At 38.8% G+C, this 12,436-nt stretch overlaps 6 non-coding genes across 6 annotated transcripts; all 6 read left to right on the forward strand.

Annotated features, from left to right (window-relative positions):
- Nucleotides 1-6,703: 6,703 nt before the first annotated feature.
- Nucleotides 6,704-6,775, forward strand: trnaw-cca (transfer RNA tryptophan (anticodon CCA)). The gene has a single exon. It is a non-coding gene; the product is annotated as a tRNA-Trp (tRNA).
- Nucleotides 6,776-7,578: 803 nt separating this feature from the next.
- On the forward strand, nucleotides 7,579-7,650 carry trnaw-cca (transfer RNA tryptophan (anticodon CCA)). The gene has a single exon. It is a non-coding gene; the product is annotated as a tRNA-Trp (tRNA).
- Nucleotides 7,651-9,583: 1,933 nt separating this feature from the next.
- trnaw-cca (transfer RNA tryptophan (anticodon CCA)) lies at nucleotides 9,584-9,655 on the forward strand. Its single transcript has one exon. It is a non-coding gene; the product is annotated as a tRNA-Trp (tRNA).
- Nucleotides 9,656-10,450: 795 nt separating this feature from the next.
- trnaw-cca (transfer RNA tryptophan (anticodon CCA)) lies at nucleotides 10,451-10,533 on the forward strand. The gene is given in 2 exon segments: nucleotides 10,451-10,486; nucleotides 10,498-10,533. It is a non-coding gene; the product is annotated as a tRNA-Trp (tRNA).
- Nucleotides 10,534-11,360: 827 nt separating this feature from the next.
- On the forward strand, nucleotides 11,361-11,432 carry trnaw-cca (transfer RNA tryptophan (anticodon CCA)). Its single transcript has one exon. It is a non-coding gene; the product is annotated as a tRNA-Trp (tRNA).
- Nucleotides 11,433-12,011: 579 nt separating this feature from the next.
- Nucleotides 12,012-12,083, forward strand: trnaw-cca (transfer RNA tryptophan (anticodon CCA)). The gene has a single exon. It is a non-coding gene; the product is annotated as a tRNA-Trp (tRNA).
- The last annotated feature ends 353 nt before the right edge of the window (nucleotides 12,084-12,436 follow it).

A 12,436-nucleotide genomic window follows, 5' to 3' on the forward strand; every position in this document is an offset into this window, starting at 1 on the left:
ATAGAAAAGCAAGTGAGTGTGGTGTCTATTGTGCCTATAGCCTATTGAAATTTCTGGATCCTATGAAGCCTTTACAGCAGGGAATGCTGTATTTGTTTCAAATAAAGCAAACAAAATGGACAATTTTCATCACATAGGCCATTTTGCGAGTACAAATGCCAAATGTTTCATTTGTGGCTGACACTGCAATATGTGGTTTGCTGTAAAACAAGATCTTCAATCATCTAGTCTTGACGCCTTCAAACTAGTTTGAAGTCCTTACAAGACGCCGCTTTCAACGAAGTCGTTCTGATGGTTATTCCTATATATGGATGCAGCATTGCTACTTTAGAACTGCATGTTGCCTCCAAAGCTGAGTCCATCAGTTTGACTGGCAGTAAAATCAGTGCATTTAACTGGTTCAATCGTACCTACTGCTGATCTGCATTAACTACCTTTTGGCACAAATGTTCCTACCCTGGCTCTCTCTCCAGTCCCCTAATTTGAATTTCACAGAATGGCCACTAGATGTCAGCAGACAACCAGAAATCAACAGAAGCTCTCAAACTCTAGTCTCCTCTAGTCTCCCCGAGTCTCCCCATCTATGCGTTCTTAGATGTGGTTTCCTTGTCTAATAACTGGGGTGTATATGTAACACTCCTCTCAAATTGAAATACCATGTTATTCCCTCCCTTTCCTCAAATAAGCTTATAACAAACACACAGACACGCGTCCCTACACAAGAAAAAGCCATTTCCTGAGAAATACAAAGTGGTATCAAGTGTCTAGCACGGAGTGACAGCTCTATAACAGGGGATAGTACTCGGCATTATGAAACAGGTCCTTTACTCACACTTAATGCCTAGCACTTAGTGGCGAATGCAGGCGTACAGTGTCCAGTTACAGGTATCGGCTGTGTCAAATCGATTTGTATGCCAAGGTCAAGTGGTGCGGCATGTAGAGCAGTAGCTTGTCGATACTGCAGATACACACAGGCCAAGGTGGCAGCCTGCTGACAGTGGAGACAGACACGTATGTAAAAGGGAACATAGCTAACATCATGACAGCTTATCCAAAATCAATGTTAATATGGATTCATTGAGAAGTGGTTGGCCTATGCATGTGAATCTGTGAGTGGGAGACAAGTCAAACATCCACAAAGAGTATGAGACGGAGTGTGTGTGTGTGTGTGTGTGTGTGTGTGTGTGTGTGTACCTGTGTGCCCTCTAAACTCAGCGGGTGGCAAATGCACTGATCCCCACTTCACTTATCACCGGACTTAAATGCCTCTCTCTCTGCCTCTTTCTCTATCTCCCTCCCTCTCTCTCTCTTTTTAAATCTCTCTCTCTCTCTCTCTCTCTCCTTCATCTCTCTCTATTCCTCCCAATATATCTCTATTCTCTCAATCCCCTTTTCTTTGTCTCCTGTCCCTTTTTCTTATACCCAAAAGAATCACAACTCCATTCCAGCCTTAACGAGAGCTGCTGAGGGATAGGACCTTTTTTTACTGGGGGAGGATTTATGTGGGGACACACACGCACACACACACATACACACTCTTTCTCTTATACACATGCCCACCAACTTCACACACATACACGCAAACCCAAGAAGGATGGAGGGAGGGATTTATTGGGGTTTAGAAAGAGAGAGAGAGATAAAATGTGTGTGTGTGTGTGTGTGACAGAGATTTAGAGAGAAGAACGAGGAAGGACAGGAAGTGCTGACACAGGTTGTGTGGGGTCTCTTGGGCAGGTTGGCAGGGCCTGTGCCAAAACGTCAATTATCCGACTTTAACAAGTTTTGCTGTCAGCATGACGGGAGAAAGTTTGTGTGTGTGTGTGTGTGTGTGTGTGTGTGTGTGTGTGTGTGTGTGTGTGCGTGTGTGTCTTACCTTTACTAAAAGTGCTGACTCAGAGGATGACTGCCATTAGATCCATCACAGTGGAGATCGACTGACTGGCCGGCGTTGCAGGCCATCACTCTCTTGTGCTTGTTAGTTACTTTTCTATGTGTTTTCCTTTGTGGAATAGAGTTTACCTCGCTTTTCTAGGCCGATATCAATTGAAATGATATCGATTCATAGTTTACATACGTGTGATATGTGTCATGTATCAGCAAGACATGCTCTTTATCTTGCATCACTCAAGTCTTTTTGATTTTAATATGAATAATGACCAAAAACATATGTTTTTAAGTTAGGTTTGTCTTCAAGGACATTAAAATATTCTCTATAGTTCTCTAATTCTCTAATAGTCTAAATAGTTTGGTATTGGTTTCAGCAGTGGCTTGAGAAATGAAGGTTTGTGTATTGAAATGACTTCCTCTTTCTCTCTCTTTCTCTCTCTCTTTCGCTCATTGATCAGCCAGCTTTGAGAGGAACAGAGTCCTTTGGGAGGTCTAATATTACTAATATAATCTCTTTTTATTTTTTTCTCCAGTTTCATTTTTTTCCCCTTCCTTTATTTCCTTTGCTTTTCCTTTCTTTTGGTGTGCTTTTTCTCCTTTTTTTTCTTCACATGCGATCTGGTATCCTCTAGTTTCCTATTTACTTTGTTTCCTCTTGTTCATTTGTTGTTCACAGTTTTTTCCTCCATATTTTCTCTTGTATTATTTGTTGTCCCTCATGGCGTTGTTGTGTTGTTCTGAGCTGCGTAGTTCTTTATTACACTGGAGGTCCATTCGGCAACTGAGATCTAGAATTTGAAATGTAAAACTCTGAAGCGCTGGTCAGTTATTGATCCAGGGCTGAGCTGTTGTATCTGCTGTATATCAAACTAGAGATGCTGAGACATGAGATAGTCTGACTTCATGGATATTTCATATGGGGGGAAAGCGATTTCTGCTCATCTTCCAGAGCCGATCTATAATCAGTGTTGATTGGTTTCTTCTTATTTCTCTTTCTAGCTTACATGATCACTCAATGGTCACAGGGATCTAACCTTTGACCTCCTCACTATTACATGCTTGTAATGCTGGTGATCTGCTGTAGTAAATGAAACTCATGCTGTTAGTTGCTCTGGATAACATTTCTAGCTAAATACCTAAAATGGTTCTTCCTCTCTGTATATACTGTTTTCCAGGAAGGAAACGTAATGCTATACTATGAAAATATGAATTATAAAGAAAATGAAAATGTTGTAAACGTTTTGCCGTGTATTGTTATTCAGGTATACGTTAGGACATGTAAAATTAGGTAACAAGGTGAAAAGGTCATTTTTCACTTCATTTTGTGTTTAAATGGTCTGTGTTGTTTCTGGTCCAGTGCTGACCTCTAGTGTTCAGCGATGTCATTACAACAACAAATCAAGGCTTGGCCACTCCTCCGCCTCCCTCAAGCACATGTCTGTTGCTCTTACATTTTTACAAATACAAAAAATTACAAAAAATTTACAACTTTTCATAAACGCAAAAAACATGCACAATTTGGGTTAAGCTGTCGCAGGATTGATTGTATCAAAAGTTGAGTCAATCAGTCTGAGAATGAGGAAAAAAACGCAAATCCAAAGCATCAAAGTATTACCAGTACCAGGTAGTGGGGTGACTGCTTCACACTCAAATTGAGGTTTAAGACTTTGAGTTGTTATTGCCTTAACGTTTTTACTAAATATGTGTTTAGTAAACACAGATGTGTTTTTCATCCTTCGCTGACGTAGCTCCAGTGACCTCACAGCCCAAGGAGAGTCAGACAGGAGGAGGATGCTGTGTCCTCCCTGGAGACGGATTTCAATTAGGGACCTGAAAGACAGCGCAGACACCAAGCACCTTGTGTCTGTTACAGGAAAGGTTACCTCTGTAAGCTGAAGCATGCACACTTTTTTACTTGGGTGCTGACACTCCACATTACTCACACAAGGCCTTTCCACAGTTGCTTTCTGTTGTAATGCTGTTTGTTACCTACTCATGTGTTACTCAACTGTCCCTCCAGGTTTCCAACATGTACTGCATAGGAGAAAACTATCTCTCTTCTTCGTGTGGACAGAGAAGTGACCATACCCAATACCAATGAGATGCATTTTGTGATTCAGGCTAAGTCGGGCGTATTTTCTCATAAAATTCTTGTCTAGCACAGCTTTAATTATATTTGACTGTTTTCAGTAGCTCATAGTTGACGTGCTAAACAATCATTGAGCCTGATGCCCAATCTATTTTTCATAGTTGTTGTCCCTGTCTGAGGGGGAGGAAACCATCTTTCCAGAGGATTTGTGGCAGGAATGATGCCCTTCACGGTTCAGATCCAGTTTCATGGAGCAACAGTGACTGCAGGGACTCCCTTAGCATGTAGTGTGTATTTCTGTGGTTTTATGCAGTGTGCTGAAGGCCCTGGAGGAGTCCTTCCACTGCTCATGCCAGACTTGTCTTGCATCCCAGGCAGCTCCATTTCACATTTCAGAAAGGGATCTGAATACACATAAGAAGACATATGACAAATAGACAACAACATGCCTGCACACACACTACACACAAACACAAGATTTAAAAACTGTACGGCTGCTGTGAGATTTTAGCCAGTAGAGGTCAGTATAGGATTGAATAATGAACTATAGGGAGACTGGTAGAGGGAGAGGGAGGGGGAAAAGAGAGATTGTTTACATTGTGTGTTTCCAGTAGGCGCCAATGAATCAGAGGGTGCACAACGCTCTGAAGCTTAAAGTGTGAATGTGTGAGTGTGTATCTGTGTGTATCTTTCTATTGATTTTACCTGATAATCTGTTTTAGTTCAGCTTTGATCTTTTCTATTTGATATTCGTTCAGTTTTGATCTTTTCTAAGTGACGTCATATATTGAGTTTGATATTTTAAATCCAAAATGTTAGACTTATCAAAAATCATTCTGTGAAGTCCAGTTACTTTATGCTACTGTAGTAGTCTACACTGAGAACATGATCTAAACTGTTTAACCTGTAATTGTTCGGTGTTTAAATGTGTCACATTTGTATAAGGTGCTATTTGCTTTATTATGATATGTTGGGGCACAGCAGTTTTTGGAATACCACAGTAACTATGGTAGATACTGTATGAAACTATACTTAAACACTGTAGTAATGTTTTCAAAACACTGTATAACAATATACAGTGGTAATGTACAATACACTGTAGTACATACAGCCATTATTCTTACTACAGTAATTACTACAGAATGCATAATACAGTACACACTATAGTACCTGCTGAAGTACCTAGTGTAGTAAAATGCACAAAAGCACTACATTACATACTATAGTAAAAGTACTGGAGTAAAATGGGGTCATATACTACATATAGTAATTTCAGTGTATTGTGTATTTAGTGTATTGTAGTATTTATTTATACAGTATATACAATGATGCTGAAACCATTACAGATTCAACACCAATTTAAACCATTAGAAATCTGTGATGGAAACCACTAAACCACTAGAAACCATCAGGAATATGTGATGGAAGCCATGGAGACCATTAAAAACCACCACAAACCCTTAGAAACCATTACTATTAGAAAACATAACCATTATCCTTTGAAGAATCCTTCAAGAGCTCATCTAAATTGATTTCCTTTTGAGAGGAAGAATTGAGGGAGTCACTCTCAGAGAAGTTCTACTGGCTGACCAGAGGTGTCACCAGTGTGAGAGTGACTGCTCAATATCTTTCTTTCTTTGGTTTTTAATGTCATTTTATGTATTTTTTCTGTTTTATGTGAAGCACATTGTATTTGCCTTGTGTATGAGATGTGCTATATAAATAAAGTTTGCCTTGCCTTGCCTTTGCCTTGTCTTGCCTTACAGCCCAAACCAGTACAGACCAAAATGGAAACCATTACAGACCAATAGAAACCATTACAGCCCATAATGGAAACCATCAGAAACTTCTAGGAACCATTACAAACCATTAAAGACCAGTGCAGCCCATAATGGCAAGCATTGTTAATCAGGGTCCAAAAACACACTACAAACCATTACGTGGTGGACTTAATGTGTTATAATTTTTTGATGGTTTTATCTATTGGAAACCATCAGGATTCTTCCAATGGTTTCCGATGTTTTTTTTTTTCAGCAGGAAATTTAGTGGCAATAAAGCCCAAGTGAGTTATAGCCACTGTATTTAATAGACTAGTCATTTTTCATAAGTAATAACCAGTTCTCGAGTGCAGTGTCTTGCAGTGGATGTTTGAACCCATAAACTTTGCCAGACTTCTTCATATCTCTTGATTTAAGGCTCTCTTTGCAGCCATTTTCCATTTCAGTGTGTATGTCCATGAGAATTCAGCCGTGACTCCGCTCGACTCAAAATGACTCTGAGGCAATATGCAGTGTGTGGCTGGGGTACATGGGAAGTAAACAAGGGTCTGAGTTATGAATCCAGTTTGAAATGATTGTGCTCAAGCAAAAGGCACTTCAACGCCAGGGTGTTTGACTTTACCATTTTTTCTCCTTACTATAGAACTCTACTACTCAAATACGTCCTATCAAATGCATTACTTAGGCTTTCAAAAGGCAATCTTTATCTCACTGTCCCAATATACAGGTTTTAAAAAGACAAACTCTTGCTCGCTATCCAAATACTTCCAAATAATTTTCTGAGCTCAAAGACTCAAAAGCCACTTCTGAATCCCTGGACAGCTAAATTCTACCAACATAACACTGACATCTTAAACCTAACAAATGTATTTGTGAAGTTTATCTTCATTTTTGCCAGATGTTTGGTTTGTTTCAGCTGATTAGTGAACCTGTCAGTGATGCAGAAACAGACTCTGTGGCGCAACGGTAGCGCGTCTGACTCCAGATCAGAAGGTTGCGTGTTCAAATCACGTCAGGGTCAACATTTGTGCTTCTCCTTTGGCAGCTCACTGTATGTGGAACTTCAGGACTCTTAAAATGAAGCATGCATGTAACTTTGTGCTTCTTAAGGATCAGAACTATGTATGTATAACACTGTATGTACAACTTCATAGATTCGTAGATGCAGCTCTTGGTCAGACTTGAAAGTTTCTGTTTCCACTGAGGTTACCTGTGCTGAAAATGCATACTCATGACACATGATGAATATTATGTATTTCAGCTGTTTGGTTTGTGGCTTCATGGGCAGCCTGCTGTGTCAGTATGTCTGAAGTTGGGCTTTTAACAGTAGGAGTTATGTATCTTGTAGTTGTTAATGGATAGAACACTATATGCACTCTGCCATACTTGAACATCTGTTTTCCACTGAGGTTTCCTGGCTATTGATGCAGTTTTTTGGATGTTTTACTGGCCATTTTTATTTGTTTTTTAAATGTTTTTAATACCGTAAACACCTTGCTACTTGTTTCTTCTGATGACTTCCAACTTTCTAACTCGTAATGAATATATAGGCTACTGCATGGCTTTGTTCATGTAGTAAAATGTAGCTGATTTGTAAAACAGTCATAGTCGTTAGATGGAAGATGGTAGAGAGGTTGGCTACTGGGCAGAATCATGTTAAACCACCACCAACCAAACTACCATTGTATTATTATAATGTGGATCTGTGTGTGCATAAAGGTAGTAATGGGCAGGATTGCCTGTATATTATAAAGGTTATCTTCATTTTTGTCAGCTGTTTGGTTTGTCTCAGCTGATTAGTGAACCTGTCACTGATGCAGAACAGACTCTGTGGCGCAACGGTAGCGCGTCTGACTCCAGATCAGAAGGTTGCGTGTTCAAATCACGTCAGGGTCAAACTGTGTATGTGTAACACTGTATGTACAACTTCATGGATGCGGTGCTGTGTACAAAAACTTTATTTCAGAACTTATAAGTTCTCACTATGGTCTGTGACAATGAAGTCAATATTTGTGAACAAGATGCATACTTTCTATGCCCAAATTAGCTCTATTCTATAGCAGTATTAGCAATTCTAAAGCAGAAAATATACTACTGTTCTCAGATAAAACCCAGAGTGTTCTCACAGTCACCTTTATACAGTGGCCCTGAAGTGCAAAACACAATAACATTTCACAAAACAATTGTTAATGTTTTTTGTGAAATGTTGTGTTTTGTAAATTTTTTTTGTGAAATGTTGTGTTTCGTGATTTGTTAATTTGTTTTATGAAATGTTGTGTTTTTTGGTTTTGTTAATTTGTTTTTCTGAAATGTTGTTGTTTACATCGCATGGCATCACAGGTTCTTAACTCTGTGGATTCTGGTCACAAAACATGAATTGTACAGCTGATTGATTGGCATTCTGTTTTTAATTATTATTTTTTTATTATTCAGTTTTCATGATTTTGTTTTCAAATATACTATGGCTCAGGATGAATTTGAAGTCCTGACAGGCAGAACCGACACAGTACTGGACCCTGATTGGCCGACAACAACAGCTCCTTTAATTAAAATGAGGTAAACCTGTTGAGTGGAGACTTTCCAGTTCAGACTTTTCCAGTTCATGTGTTTACTGTAGTTTGTCTGAAACTGCCTTGTAAAAAGAATGGATTTTTGAAAAATCAATATACTTTAAATTTAACCAAACAAACATAAAATATTAACAATGTCTACATGAAACATATTTGATCATATATGTATATAAACAGGAAAATTTGAAATCCTATAATATGGAACCTTTTCATAAGACAAACTGAACACCTCTGATAGTACTCAGGGGTGAAAAGAAGAGAAGGACAAGAGAGGGAAAGGAAAGAGAAGGAGAGGCAGAGAAAGGGAAGAATGGGGAAGGAGATAACGGGGGAAAGAACAGCCAATACAAGGTCAGTGATCAGTACTGCAAGGAGTAAAAAAATGATGTGGTGCTACACACATTGACACACATTTGAAAATTAGGTCATTAGCTAACTCTGGCACATTTACATCGATGTGGAAACTGAAATGTTGATTAATGTGCACTGTCCCTGGTAAATAAAAAAAAAAAAAAAAAAAAAAACCACATACATCTGCAAACACACGCATATAGACGCACACAGACACAACACACCTTGGATTCAGGCAAAGTATTTGAAGAGGAGCCAGAGTCTATCATTTGTGTGTGTGTGTATACTTAACTGTTTTGTGTGTGTGTTTATGTTTATTATGTTCATGTTTATTTAAGGATCCCCATTAGAAGCACATGGATGTGCCTCTAGTCTTCCTGGGGTCCTGAACATAGCAATACAATATCAACTTAGGATATAAAAACAATCAGGCAGCTAAGCAGATATACAAATGAGTGAAATTAAGGATAAAGTGATAACAGATAACAGTACAATTAAACATAATAACAAAGAAAAAAAACACTCAATAGATATAAAGTGATACTAAAGCAAGCAGACTAAACAGATAGACGAAGGCAAGAATTTGAGGATATAAAATAACATAACCTAACAATCAGACATACATGTCGGGGTATGTGCTTATCTTGTTATTTGGCAAGATATTTCTTTGTATGCTTTCTGACAGTTATTTTGTTATTAACAGTAGATATGATATCTTTGGGCAGAGAATTCCAAAGTGCTATTGACCTATATATAACGGTAAGTTTATGAAAATTTGTGGTAGAAGTGGTGGATTCGTGGTGTGTGTAGTAGGTCTACCTGCTGTTGATGTGGGCCTTGTCCACCACGCTTTGTCAGCTGTTTGGTTTGTTTCAGCTGATTAGTGAACTTGTCAGTGGTGTAAACCTGACTCTGTGGCGCAACGGTAGCGCGTCTGACTCCAGATCAGAAGGTTGCGTGTTCAAATCACGTCAGGGTCAACATTTGTGCTTCTCCTTTGGCAGCTCACTGTATGTGGAACTTTAGGACTCTTAAAATGAAGCATGCATGTAAATTTGTGGTTCTTAAGGGTCAAAACTATGTATGTATAACACTGTATGTACAACTTCATAGATACAGCACTTGGTCAGACGAGTTTGAAGTCCTGACAGGCAGAACCGACACAGTACTAGACCCTGATTGGCCAACAACAACAGCTCCTTTAATTAAATGAGGTAAACCTGTTGAGTGGAGACTTTCCAGTTCAGACTTTCCCAGTTCATGTGTTTACTGTAGTTTGTCTGAAACTGCCTTGTAAAAAGAATGGATTTTTGAAAAAGGAATATACTTTAAATTCAACCAAACAAACATAAAATATTAACAATGTCTACATGAAACATCTTTGATCATATATGTATATAAACAGGAAAATTTGAAATCCAATAATATGGAACCTTTTCAAGAGACAAACTGAACACCTCTGATAGTACTCAGGGGTGAAAAGAAGAGAAGGATGACCTTGGGTTCAGGCAAAGTATTTGAAGAGGAGCCAGAGTCTGTCATTCGTGTGTGTGTGTATAGTTAACTGTTTTGTTTGTGTGTGTGTGTGTGTGTGTGTGTGTGTGTGTGTGTGTGTGTGTGTGTGTGTGTGTGTGTGTGTGTGTGTGTGTGTGTGTGTGTGTGTGTGTGTGTGTGTAGTAGGTCTACCTGCTGTTGATGTGGGCCTTGTCCACCACACTTTGTCAGATGTTTGGTTTGTCTCAGCTGATTAGTGAACCTGTCAGTGATGCAGAACAGACTCTGTGGCGCAACGGTAGCGCGTCTGACTCCAGATCAGATCCAGATCAGAAGGTTGCGTGTTCAAATCACGTCAGGGTCAACATTTGTGCTTCTCCTTTGTTAGTTCACTGCATGTGGAACTTCAGGACTCTTCAAAGGAAGCATGCATGTAACTTCGTAGTTGTTAAGGGTCAGAACTATGTATGTATAACACTAGAGTTGTTCCGATACCGATACCAGTATGGTAAATGCCACCGATACAGCCTAAAATGCTGGATCGGCTATCGGTGAGTCTATGCACCGGTCCGATACTGATACTAGCCCCGAAAAAAATCAACATTAAAGTAGTTTCAGCCCGATAAAACGGCCGTTTTCCCGGAAATCTATACTTATATACTAAATTTATACTGTTACTGTACTATTTAAAATTTTACATGTATTTTATTTTACTAAATTTTGGCTGCACTTTAACATTTTTTAAAGGAATTGTTATTTATTCCTAGATTTATTTATTTATGTTCTTTTTCAGTTATGGCTGACTGTCGAACTAGATAATAAAGTTCTATGGCAATCATTCTCTGTATGTATTTGTTCATGTTTTACAAAGGGTTTAACCCGAGCCAGGCCATACAACAATGATAGTAATCACATCCATACAGGGTTAGTAGTATACAGCTGTTAAAAAATAATAATAATAATAATATATATATTTTTTTTAACGCACTGGTATTGGATCGGTACTCAGTATCGGCCGATACGCAAGTTCAGGTATCGGAATCGGTATCGGGAAGGAAAAAATGGTATCGGAACATCTCTATATAACACTGTATGTACAACTTCATAGATTCATTCATAGATGCAGCACTTGGTCAGACTTGAAAGTTAATGTTTCCACTGAGGTTACCTGTGCTGAAAATGCGTACTCATGACTCTGTGGCGCAACGGTAGCGCGTCTGACTCCAGATCAGAAGGTTGCGTGTTCAAATCACGTCAGGGTCAACATTTGTGCTTCTTCATGGGCAGTCTGCTGTGTCATAATATCTGAAGTTGGGCTTTTAACAGTAGGAGTTAACTATCTTTGTAGTTGTTAATGGATAGAACACTATATGCACTCTGCCATACTTGAACATCCGTTTTCCACTGAGGTTTCCTGGCAAATGATGCAGTTTTTTGGTTTTCTGGTCATTTTTATTTGTTTTTTAAATGTTTTTAATACCGTAAACACCTTGCTACTTGTTTCTTTATGATGACTGTCAACTTTCCAACTCATAATGAATATATAGGCTACTGCATGGCTTTGTTCATGTAGTAAAATGTAGCTGATTAGTAACACAGTCATGGTTGTTAGATGGAAGATGGTAGAGAGGTTGGTTACTGGGCAGAATCATGTTAAAGTGTATTTAGAGACTACATCAATCTCACTGATTCAAGTCTACCACTGTATCATTATAATGTGGATCTGTGTGTGCATAAAGGTAGTAATAAGCAGGATTGCCTGTATTTATAAAGGTTATCTTCTTTTTGTCAGCTGTTTGGTTTGTCTCAGCTGATTAGTGAACCTGTCAGCGATGTAAAACAGACTCTGTGGCGCAACGGTAGCGCGTCTGACTCCAGATCAGAAGGTTGCGTGTTCAAATCACGTCAGGGTCAAAATTTGTGTTTCTTCATGGGCAGCCTGCTGTGTCACAATATCTAAAGTTGGGCTTTGAACAGTAGGATTTATGTATCTTTGTAGTTCTTCATGGATAGAGCACTATATGTACTCTGCTAGACGTGAACGTTGGTTGGTGAAGACCTTAAACACTCTGCTACTTGTTTCTTTATGATGACTTTCAACTTTATATAATGCATGGCTTTGTTGATGTAGTAAAATGTAGCTGATTAGTAAAACAGTCATGGTTGTTAGATGGAAGATGGTAGAGAGGTTGACTACTGGGCAGAATGGTTCATGTTAAAGTGGATTTAGAGACCACATCAATCACACAGATTCATCATTATAATGT

Source organism: Centroberyx affinis, unplaced genomic scaffold (assembly GCF_046629955.1).
Source record: "Centroberyx affinis isolate AG114_WGS23_722 - 3 ecotype Tasmania unplaced genomic scaffold, CSIRO-AGI_Caff_v1 ptg004460l_1, whole genome shotgun sequence".
Lineage (NCBI taxonomy): Eukaryota > Metazoa > Chordata > Actinopteri > Beryciformes > Berycidae > Centroberyx > Centroberyx affinis.